Consider the following 12,154-nt stretch of genomic DNA (forward strand, 5'->3'; position numbering starts at 1 on the left):
AAGTCTGCATTCTATTTCTTACATTTTGTGGGCTAATTTAAGTACACTGTGAAACACTATCATCGGTTCAAGATATTCCTTAAAGTAAGCCAACAGGAACCAAGTTACGTGTGTTAGCTGGTGCTATAAAAACTAGACAAAGAGAGTTCAATCATTGATGCTCAGAGATCAGATACTTATGATGATTATTGCTGTATACTACAAATTGATTAGATCTCTCCTAGAGAGAAGATAACAAAAGATTAATTTAGTTTTTAATTATGAACATGTAGTAATTATGTTATGTCACAAATCTCATTTTATTTAATTGAGCAATAAGCAAAATGAATGATTGTAAGTTCTTAAGACATAATTTAATATATAGTCAATCTTACCCTGAAAGCTGCACTGTCTTTTTCAGAAATTAAATATTCTACTGAGCCATTTTTATTTAAGTTAAAAAATTGCGATTCAGGATAAGTTGAAGTCAATGGAAATATAAAGTGGAAAATATGGAATTAATCACTGTTAACCAAAACACAAAAAAAAACTAGATATACCCTGATATGCATCAGGGTAAGAATGGGACAAAGCAAATAGGGAATTTTTTTTTTAACAGTGACAATGTGGCAGCACATCCAGCAGGAGTGCAATCAAAGTACAGCCTCACTAAATAGGAATATTAGTCAGAGATAAACCTTAAAACCATGTCCAATTCTGTCATTTGTAATACTATAGAATCACATTCTTGACGATTTTTCCACTAAATGTCTTGTGCTGTTCGTTCAAGGTGAATACTATTTACCAAAATTGAGTACAAACCAAGGAAAAATATTATTGAATTTTGACTCATCACTTTAGGGGTCTGAATGTTCTTATGTTGAAATTTCTTAGCAGCAATTCAATATTTGGAATAGATGTGATGACAGGGTAAGTCATATGTTATACATGCAAAGAGCATGTAAGACAGTTGCAGCTTATGTTCTTTTTAAACATTTTTCTAAACTTTGACAAAAGATCAGGTGAAGTGTATCCTAGAGGGAGAAGAAGATAATGCTCTTTTCAATGAAATCACTCCAATAGTGGTTTTACAGAACTTACAAGCAGAGGGAAAGTATGGTGAGTGATTTTCTTGAACCATTGCTATCCTTAGACTGTGGGGCACCCATTATGCCATTAGGAAAGGAATTCCAGGATTTTGATACAGTGACAACGAAGGAATGGTGATATGGTTCCAAGTCAGAATGGTGTGTGACTTGCAGGGGAACTTTTGGTTTGTTGTGCTCCCATGAATCTGTTGCCCTTGATCTCTGGAGATCTGAATCACAGAAACTTTGCTTCTCTCTCCACAGATGGTGCCAGATCTGCTGAGTTTACACAGCAATTCTGCTAATGATAAATTGACTAGTTTTTTGAATGATAAATAATTCAGCTAATCTTCAAAACCAATTATTCAACCCAAATTTTAACTCTTAAATTGACTGTACCCCTTTCTTAACTTACTCCAGTGAAAGTTTGAAGGGTTTGGAGTTTTTGAAAATCTATCATCAGATTTGCTACACATAAACTTTTCAATACACAATGAAAACACCCTGTGGGTTGTTCCTTAGTAACTAAGATCAGCTCATGGGCTAAAGCTATTTCTTGTAAGCTTCTTTTGGACTCAACATTCTACAAAGTTCAGTTACATTGAAATCCTAATCTCATTACTAGGGTAAGATCTTGAATCATAGAATTTTACAACCCAGCTTATTCAACTGTAGTTAGGGAGACTACCTAGAATAAAACTCTGCTAAATACAATAAATTCATCATTTTTATACTCCTTTGGTGAAGTTTACACATTCTATTGTCAAAGATCCAATCTTGTCACTACATAATCATAAAATAAATAAGTCTTCAGTACTAGTATGTATATTCTTTCATTTAACAAAGCCTCTTATCTTACCCTAGTCTGATTAGCCTTGATCCTATTTGGTTGAACTCCTGTTGCTTTATTCTAACCTCCTCTTTTTATCTCCTAACTATTTAATCCTTTATGATCCCCGAGACCATTCTTGAAATTCTGCTGATTTCAACTTTTATGGTGTACAGGCATGTCTGGAGATTCTGTTCCTTGAATTTTATAGTGAACATAGAGGCCCTTATTTATTCCTTACCATGTAATTATGTCTTGCACTGGCAAATAGTAATAGCTAGAATGTTGATTGTGGGGGATTCAGCATTGAGAATGCCATCGAATGTCAAGGGGCGATGGCTAGAATCTCTCTTGTTGGAGATGGTCATTGTCTTTCATTTGTGTGTTGCAAATGATACTTGTCACATGTCAACCCAAACCTGAATATTGTCCAGGTTTTGCTGCATTTGGGCATACACTGCTTCATTATCTGAGGAATCATGAATGGTGCTGATCATTATGCAATTGTCAGAGAACATCCCTGTTCTGACCTAATAATGGAAGAAATGTTCACCAGAAGCAGCTGAAAATGGTTGAGCCTAAGACACCGGGACATTAGTTACTCCTCTTGGCATCACCTTTCACCTTATTTATTATTTTTAAAGTAATATTGTTCTCCATCATCTATGGCTCTTTATGTTTTCCTCCAGTGATTTATATATTTACAACAGTGCCCTATCTATTCAAATAATATTAGTTTCTGAGAAGCTAGAGGAAAGTAGGTATTAGAATATTTCTTCCTGAGAATTTTAACTACTTTTTTCTATCATTTTCGGCAAAATTCAATTTCAGGGATTTGTGATTCATTTATGTGCATAATTCACTTCCGTTCTTCATCAATGGATTCTGACTCTGTGTTTACCATGGACCAAAGGATGAGGAAGAATGGCATTAGCAGACAGTCCTTGCTTCACTGCAGTTTACTAAATACTTCATAACTAAGCTCGGCTTGAACAAAAAAGTCATTTGCTCTCAAATTACTGCTACCATCTTATGTTGCTGAATCATACTGGGGTACGACATCTTTCTCAATTACCTAGTCATCTGTAAATGGGACATTGAATCCAGTTCTGTTCTGGAATCCTATTGCCTAGGCTGCAGCACTGACCTCATCACAGGGCCACAAAATTAACAGTGCGATCTTCTACAGATGGCATCATTCATTATCCTGATGCATTTGTTGAGATTATGGTGGAATGGCAAAAATTATCCATATTACAGGTGGGCTATGAATGCAATGGAGACAGTGCAGAGGAGATTGATCAGGATATTGTCTGGGTTGGGCTGTTATAGTTATGAAGAGAGATTGAACAGACTTGGATTGTTTTCCTTAGATCAAACGAGATTGAGAGAGGAGATGACTGATATGTATAAAATTATGAGGGGCACAGACAGAAAGAAACCTTTCCCCTTGATGGAGGGATCAATGGAGGTATAGAATAAAGGTACATGGCTGTAAATTTAGAGATGTGAGTAAAAAAAAACATTTCACCTAAAGGGTGATGGGTCTATGGAACACATTGCCTGTAAGTGTAGAGGCAGAAACTCTCAAAACATTGAAGAAGTATTTAGATATAGGCAATTGCAATGCCAAGGCATAAAAGGCAATGAACCAATTGCTGGAAAATGGGCTTAAAATAGTTAGGTGGTTGTTTTTTGATCAGTACTGACACTATGGACTGTAGTGCCTTTCTCTGTGCTGTAAATCTCTATGACTCTGGGCCTCTTGCACAACTGTGGGGCCCTTTGGCTGCAATCTCTCCCTGAGCTTTATTATTTATTCATTCATGGAATGAGGACATCACCAGCTAGGACAGCATTTATTGGCCATCCCTAATTGCTCAGAGAGTAGTTAAGAATCAACTATATTGCTGTGGGTCTAGAGTCACATGTAGGCAACAGGTGGCAGTTTTCTTCCCTAAAGGACATAAGTGAACCAGATGGGGTTTTCCTGACAATCAACAATGGATTCACGGTCATCTTACTTCCGGATTTTTTTCTAATTCAAGTTCTACCATGTGACATGGGAAGATTCGAACCTGGGTCCCCATGACCTAGGGCTACTGGAAACAGTCCAGCATTGGTGCCACTAGGCCATCGTCTACCCTTAAGTTGGGTGCTCCTCATCCTCTGCAGTGGCCTGTTCCTGGTTTTACTGCCAGCATTGGTCCTTCTGCATCTAACTTCACTTTCATAGGGAGGCAGACACAGGGATCAGCATCCCACCATGGCAGAGTTCAGGACCCTGAGTGGAAATGACCTACATTGGAAACCGAAGGAGTAAATGAATTTCTTGGATCTCAGAATGGCTATCAGTCACATACCCGGCAGATGTGGGTTGCACACAATCTGCCAAATAGTAAGACATGCTGCATCCCAATAGCAAGTACCCCAGTAGCAATCTCAAACAATTCTGGTGAAAGTCACCAGGCCTGGCAGCATCTGTGGAGAGAGAAACAGAGTTAACATTTCGAATCTGGTATGAGTCTTCTTCAGAACTGAGCAGGGCTCTTATTTATGTCTCCATCATTCATCCAGCTTCAGTCTCAGTGAGTGCAGCAACTTGGTGAAGGTGTTGTGTTGGATGAGCACCTTTCAGTGTGCAGCACTTCCATACCTATACCCCCATCATCAATCCCTCCATCCAGGGGAAAGATCCCTATCCATGCCTCTCATAATTTTATACATCTCAATGATCTCTCCTCTCAATATCCTCTGCTCGAAGGAAAGCAACTCCAGTCTATCCAATCTCTCTTCATATCAGAAACTCTCCAGCCCAAGCAACATCCTGGTATATCTGCTCTGCACCCTCTCCAGTGCAATCACATCCCTCCTATAGTGTGGATTCCAGAACTGCACCCAATAGTCTAGTTGTGGTTCGTTCTGGCTGAATCATCAATGTGCTAGAAGACATGCCATAGGAGGGTAAAGCAGGAAAGCACGTACAGATAGGCACTATGTCAGCAAGTGATAAGAGGGCAAGCAGGCATCCCTGAGATGCAGCCTGGCCCAATCTTCAGCTCAGTGCCTGTCCTTGTATATCAAGTGTCAGCTTTTAAATGTTAGTTGCTAGCGTACTCTAAAATGCAAGACTGTTCTTCCTAAGTAGCCTGCAAGTGTATCAAAAAGGCCATAGGATGGTTGGCAATTTCTGTTTCATGTTTTCTTGATGACAAATTTGTGTGGCACATTTGATAAGATTGAAAGCTAAATATTAAGATTGTGATGAGTGGAATGTGTTGATTGCCTTCGGAGAAAAAGCGCAACAGGCTAGACTTCTATCCTCTAGAGTTTAAAAGAGTCAGAGGTGACTTATTTGAAATAAAAAAGATCCTGAGAGTGGATGTCAAAAGGATAATTCCTCTTAGGAGAGAATCTAGAACTAGGGAGCATAGTTTAAACATAAAGGATCCCCTATTTACAACAGAGATGAGGAAAGTTTTGTTTTCTTTCTGACAGTCTTTGGAATTCCCCTCCTTAAAAGGCAGTGAATATAGAATCTTTAAAAAGGCAGAGGTAGATAGATTCTTGACTACCAAGGGGAATGAAAGATTATTGAGGGTATGCAGGAAGGTAGAGTTGAGGTTAAAGCCAGATCAGCCATAGACTAAATGAATGGCAGAGCATGCCTTAACAGCTGTATTGCCTACTCTTGTTTCTTGTTTCTATATTGGTGTGTGATTTGGACTGTTAACAAGGCATTTAACAAGCAATGATCCCCTTTAATTGGCAAAATGTCTCTGCTTCTTAAGAAACTCACCAAACTGCTTGTCAAAAGCATAAAAGATGGAGTGAGATGCTCCTCATCTGAGTCTGCAACAAATCTTGCCATAACCACATCGCTCAAACCCTTGTAAAATTGCACCAAGAGTGTTTGCATCTAAGCATATGAATCAAGTTATTCTAAGTAAAAACTTCTTCCAGTAAACTGTGCCTCTAAAGGCCAAGTTGTTTTGAGTTCAAATGTACATATGCTGCAATTTTTATAAAGGCTTTGTGTGGACAAATAATTAAAGAATACAATTCATGTAAGAAATGCAAACAACTATGGTAAGATATCAGTCAAAGACATTTATAATTAGAATGGATAGCTAAATATTTTTGAACACTTTTTCCATTAACCTTTGTCATGTAATTCTGGAAAATATCTGTAACAACATGTATGCCAGCAGTCATCTGGAGCAGTGGCTAATTGTGCATTAGGATTACACTTCACATGCAATTCAACATACTATATCTGACCATCCAGGGCTAGTCGTGACCCCTTGACTCCACCCAAAGTAGAGCTTCAATAATGTGCATCAAACTTTGAGGAGAACAGCACATCTCAGAGGGTAGAAAGGGCTAATGCTTCCCTTAGGCAGTGTGACACAGCCTTGCAGATGATTAACTTCAGCTTTCTGTTCTCCTCGGAGTGTACAGTGTGTGGTCGATGCTGGTAAATAGAAAAAACACCAATCAGTTTCTTTTTTTGGGAATTTGAGCTCGGCAATTTAAATTCATCACTTCCAATAGTTGTTAGGAATTTTGTAATTCTCTGGTGTGATGAGTTAAGGCTATAGGTGGTAAATAATTATTTTTTCCATTATCTCGAAAATTCCCATTGAGAACCAACCAAGGATAAGTTAGGTCTTAGCTATTGGAATTGAAATTGAACAGTGTAATTTTGGAAGCAAATGCAGTAACAAATTTGGATTAAATGCCTCAGTATGCCCTTTTAACAAAGACACTCACCTGTTTAAAATAACCTATTCTTTACGAATACACTGAAACTCAAGTCTACTGTTGAAGGGGTGCTCCAGTAGTGAAGTTACTGCTCATGATGTTCAGTTGAGATTTCATCTACTTGTTCTGACAGCTCTTGTTGAAAAAAAATAACATACGAAAATGAGTGGTGATTTCTAGCCAGAATTATATTCGCAAATAATAGCATCATAAGCAAGTTAAAAGGTCATGGATGTCTGACTATATCATGTACAAATTTAAATTCTGCACTTGCCTCCAGAACAACAAGAATTAGTTTTGAAAGTTTTAACTGAAGTATTTTGGTGTCCCCTTGATGATTTGAGAATATAAAATGGTGATATGCCTTTTCATTTTGTTTTCATCTGGGACAAGGGATTGGTTTAGGCGTGTAAAAGTAGACTGTGTGCTAATCTTTAAAAAAAAGTAACATTTATATTAAATGTGGAATGGATGCTGCAAATAGCAGTGCTGTAATTCGGGCATTCTGATTAATGGAGATAAGAGTGGCATAAAATTTTCACCCAATCATCCTAAGTGGTATATAATCTTGTGAGGCAAGTCATCCTATAAATTCAAACTCTTATTAAGTTCTCCCATTTCATGGATCTAAAATTGGTATTGGGGTACCACACATCAATTGCTTCCAGCCCAAAAAACATTGGGCTGCATCTATCATTTCTTTTGCTAAGTCCAAGGTACATCAAATTATTTTGAAGGGATTTCCACCATGAGGCCCAATAATTTTTCTGGCAGTATCTTATCAAACTCCCATGACATGCATAGGCCCAATTTCAGACCCTTCTTATCACATGCTGTTCCCAGAAAAATTGAACACTGACCAAATATTCTGGAATTCACCAGCACCCCCTTGTATCCATGCCATCTTTAAAAACATGTGGTGCACCTCAGTAAGCACTGTCAGTCTGGAGTTGCCAAGCACGGTTCCTGACCTTTGCCACAGACATGAAAACAGAGAGAAACCAGATCCTGCTCTGAGTGCAGGGACCCGGAGATCCTGCTGGACAGGTTGGTGCAGAGCTAAAGCTTTCTTTTGCCCCAGGACCAGCAGTGAAAGCCTTGATACCAGACAATGCCAGTCTGGTCCGATGTTGCCAACCAGTTTATGCAGACTGAAGGAATGAATAGAAAAGTAGGAAGAAGGTCAATGACCTACTTGATAGTGACAATGTCACCATCCTCTGTCCGAATTTCATACTCACTCAACTTCTGCTGCTATACAACCTTCCACCAAAGGTCACGCCCTACCACTCTCACTATTGCTTTAATGCCTTCTCTCACATGCTGTATTCTACCCCACCCCTATCATCACTAGCTTGCATGCCCTCCGTGCAAGCCCTATCTACACATGTACTCCCACCTGAGGAGGGGAAGGACCCGAAATATTAACTCTGACTTTTCTTCACAGATGCTGCCAGACCTGCTGAGTTTTTCCAGCAACTTCTGTTTTTGATACATCCCATAATAGATCAGGCAGACTTATGATCGGTCATGGGCTGCTCAGAATTCTGCCCCATACCCCTTTTGTAGAGGACATCTTGATTCTGACCACCGTGAGTAGCTGCCTGCCTGTTTCCATGCCCCTGGACTGGTATCCAAGTCTGCCTTTGATTTACTGTATTGCTGCCCCTTGAATAAAAACTATCCCCCCTTGACTTGACTGAGGCCTGCTAATTATCATGACAAGCTTCCTTCCTCTGTGACTACCGAAAGAACTGTAGATGTTATAAATCAGGAGCAGTTTAAGCTGGTTCTGAGGAAGGGTCACCAGACCCGAAACGTTAACTCTGATATTTTCTTCACAGATGCTGCTAGGCCTGCTGAGCTTTTCCAGCAACTTCTGTTGTTGTTTCTTCCTTTGTGTCTGCATTCAACAGCAAGGCAAAACAGAAGTAATATGAGCCTAATATGAGGTCGTATGATTTTTACAACCTCATCCATAACCCGAGTTACAATTCGTCTTGAAAGCTCTAAATGAGCCTGATATCTCAAGTTGAGGGGATAAAGTGAAAAAGGTCAGTGATGAGCATCCAGGAGTGAGTGGACATTTAAACAGCAAGTGAAGAGCCTAGATCTTGTCCAATTCATGGGCTGAGTGTATCTCCCTGAGCACACAATGTCCTTAGTGCAGCATTATAATAATAGTTACCAATGCATTCTAAGGTACAGCAGTGAAGTACAGAAGCATCCTCAAAGACGAGAGTGGTGTGCCACGATGATTTTTGGAGGCTGGTACATATTGAATGCTTATGCTCATGGATTGGGGTGTAGGATTGAGCAAAAATCCCCATATTCTACAATACTAGACCAAAACCCCAAATTTTTCGAGAAAAGGGGCAGCTGGGCCAAGCTCTGGGAAAATTGCACAGACTCAGAGATAAAAACCGAAAGAACTGCAGATGCTACAAATAAGGAACAAAAACAGAAATTGCTAGAAAATCTCAGCAGGTCTGGCAACATTTGTAAAGAAAAATTACAGTTCACATTTTGGGTCCAGTGACCCTTCCTCAGGACTGATAGTAGCGAGGAAAATGTTGATTTATATGCAGAAGATAGGGTATGGGGACAGGGTAAGGAGTAAACAATAGTGGGGGGATAGAGCCCAAAAAGAGAGAAGAACAGTTGGACAGACAAAGGAGTGGATAATGATCAGGCTAGGAGGGTGAATAGCTGTTAATGGGGACTGTTCATAGCTAACAATAATGGCAGGCTATGTGATAACAAGGCCTGGTGTGTGGGGGAGGGGGCTGGGACATGGGAAAGTACCAGCCCTAAAATTATTGAACTCTATATTGAGCAGAAAATGATACAGAGATAGATGCCTGGAACCATTGTTCGATCCAAAAGTCCAATTTACACCTCCACTCTGAGAGAACAATTAACCAGATGTAATACTCTAAACTGAAACTAACTTTTACACCTTGGGCTACGGAGCCAATACATTATGGAACTTATACAGTTAACCGAAATTCACTTTCAATCAATATTCATTCATAGAGATATTGGGCATTAAATTTCAATCAAAATATATTTACACATATGCATTAACTGCCAGGATGCCAATTGACTTCTCCAGTAACACAATGGCAAGAGCAGATGAGAGGCCCGCAATTAGTATAGCTGCTATCTCCCCCACAGCTACCTCCAGAAGGGTGATCCCAAACAGCTATCCACCCGAGAGCGAACCCCTGGCAAGGCGTTCCAAACAGCGATCCGTAGAAGACAAATTCCAACAATTAACTCAAGCTGCTATTTCCAAGAGCTATCTCTGGAAAGGTGATCTCGTCAGCAAATCCGAAATCTACCAACACAAGCCTGTTCTGAATGAGGGGAACCAACAGCAACCAACCACAAACAGCAGACCTAAGAACTGATAGCCTCTGAAAACCACCAACCTGACCAACACCACAAGGCCTCAGACACATCCTGAGGTGAAACCGGCCCGCAAACCACCAGAAAGTAAGAATGTCCACCTGATAAAATCCAATAGGTGTCCTACCGTATCAGCGGAGTAAAGCCAGACTGAAGGCCTACACTGTCTGAAATCTTCATTGAGGCACCAGGTACAGCAAGCAGGAACAGTCAGCTGTACTTCAAAATCATGTGTTTCCCCAGTCGTGAGCTTAAAACTTTCAAGACCCTAAATTTTCCAAAGTAGCTAGCAGGAGGGGGACGGTGGGTGGTGACAGTGCAGGAACCCCAAGGGTAGGAAGTCTGATTAAAATTTTCTGTGATTAAAGCTGCTGGTTAGCTCAAATAGTGCATAACCAGTATTTGATTTAATATTGTAGTTAATTACTGTCCTCTGTTTCACTGTTTATTACATTTGCCTTTATTTCTTGTATTATAGTCACCTTTTGTGTTTAAGAAACGCAGAGATTCTTTTGCCCTGAAACACCTGTCTACTGCCTCCTTCATATCACATTCCGAAATAAGTCCAGTGTCAGAACAGGGATTTAGGGGTGATTTGAACCACCTAAAAATCAGTAAATTACTGACTGGAAACCAGAACCCTACAGGGATTGAGTGTGGATGTAGCCCATCAAATATGCCTCTATTTTGGCTAACTGGTATCCAACATAGACATTGATCAAAGCAGTCAGCAAACTGAATCTGATATTCATGTCGAGTTTTCTCGATGTCTGGTTTGTTTGGTGCATTTGGTAAGATAGGAGGTTGAATATTAATGAAATGATTTTTTAAAAAAATTGCTCATGAGGTGGAAGTGCCCCTGGCTGGTCAACATTTATTGCCCATCCCCAGTGCCCTTGACAAGGTAATGGTAAGCTGCCATTTTGAACTTCTGCAGTCCATGCGCTGTAGGACATCCACAATGCCTTTAGGGAGGGTGTTCCACGATTTTGAGCTAATGACAGTGAAGGAACAGCAATACATTTCCAAGTCAGGATGCCAAGTGCTTTGAATTGAACATGCAGTGTGGTGTTCCCATGTATTTACTGCCCTCCTCCTTTTCAATGAAAATGGTTGTGGATTTGGAAGTTGCAGTCTAAAGATCTTTGGTGAATTTCTGCAGTTCATCTTGTAGATACTGCTGTCATGAAGTGAGGTGATGGAGGGAATGGACGTTTGTGGATTTGGTTTCAATCAAACAGGCTGTGTTATTGTGGATGGCGTCAAGCTTCTTGAGTTATTGAAACTGCACTCATCCAGGCAAGTGGGGAGTATTCTACAACCTTCCTGACATCCACTCCCCGCCATGGACAGGACCAATGTTATCTACAAGATCCCCAGCAGAGACCGCAAGAAACACTACATCGGACAAACAGGAAGGAAACTAACAACAAGAGTACATGAACACCAACTGGCTACAAAAAGACACGACCAGTACTCACTCATCTCAATCCACATGGACAAGGAGAACCACGACTTCGACTGGGACAACACCAAGATCCTGGGACAGGCTAGGCAGAGACAAGCACGAGAATTCCTGGAAGCATGGCCCTCCACGAAGCATGCTATTAATAAACACATTGAACTCGACCCCATATACATTCCACTACGGAGGAAACCCGGAAGTGAGGCAATCGATCGCAACGGACCCCAGAGTTTAAAAACCAGGCGGGAAAACACACCGACGCTTCATCAGAGGCTGCACTGAGGATGTTACCAAGCACTGTAATGAAACATCTGCTGAACAACAAACCAGCTCGGCGAACCAACAAACCTCAACACCCACAACCCGAGCTACAGATCTACTCTAAAACCTTAGAGGTCTAATGAAATGTTTTTGCCAATCCACCACAGCCAAATTCCTTATCATACCTCATATTCTCCAGATTGAACTGCATCTATTTTTAAGTTTAATGGAAAATTATATCATACTATGATCATTATTTCCCAAAGAGTATTTTAAAACAAAATTGCTAATTAGCCTTTTCTCATTGGATAATAGATATAAAAAAGCCTTTGCCTAGTTGGCTTCTCAAAATACCAC

The sequence above is a fragment of the Rhincodon typus genome, chromosome 4, assembly GCF_021869965.1.
Source record: "Rhincodon typus isolate 14 chromosome 4, sRhiTyp1.1, whole genome shotgun sequence".
Classification (NCBI taxonomy): domain Eukaryota; kingdom Metazoa; phylum Chordata; class Chondrichthyes; order Orectolobiformes; family Rhincodontidae; genus Rhincodon; species Rhincodon typus.